At 46.9% G+C, this 211-nt stretch overlaps 1 protein-coding gene across 14 annotated transcripts in view; it reads right to left on the reverse strand.

Annotated features, from left to right (window-relative positions):
• The window catches only part of APBB2 (amyloid beta precursor protein binding family B member 2), a 377,881-nt gene that overhangs the window by 217,651 nt on the left and 160,019 nt on the right, over positions 1 to 211 (reverse strand). The window lies entirely within an intron of this gene.

Consider the following 211-nt stretch of genomic DNA (forward strand, 5'->3'; position numbering starts at 1 on the left):
AAAAAAAAAAAAAAAAAAGAAACGCCAGGGGCTGTGACTTAAAAGAATGAAGCAGAACAATCCCCAGCAAGAACGGGATGAGCCTCCGTTTGCTTTGCTGGGCCTCCATGCGTCTGTTAGAGAGAACGAAGTAAGGCGAGATGGACCACCTCATAAAGCAGATGGTCTTCAGCCGGGCGTTTTGGGGTTTGTTTTTCCAGTTTTTGGCTGG

The sequence above is a fragment of the Otolemur garnettii genome, unplaced genomic scaffold (genome assembly GCF_000181295.1).
Source record: "Otolemur garnettii isolate 467f Iridium unplaced genomic scaffold, OtoGar3 scaffold00181, whole genome shotgun sequence".
Classification (NCBI taxonomy): Eukaryota; Metazoa; Chordata; class Mammalia; order Primates; family Galagidae; genus Otolemur; species Otolemur garnettii.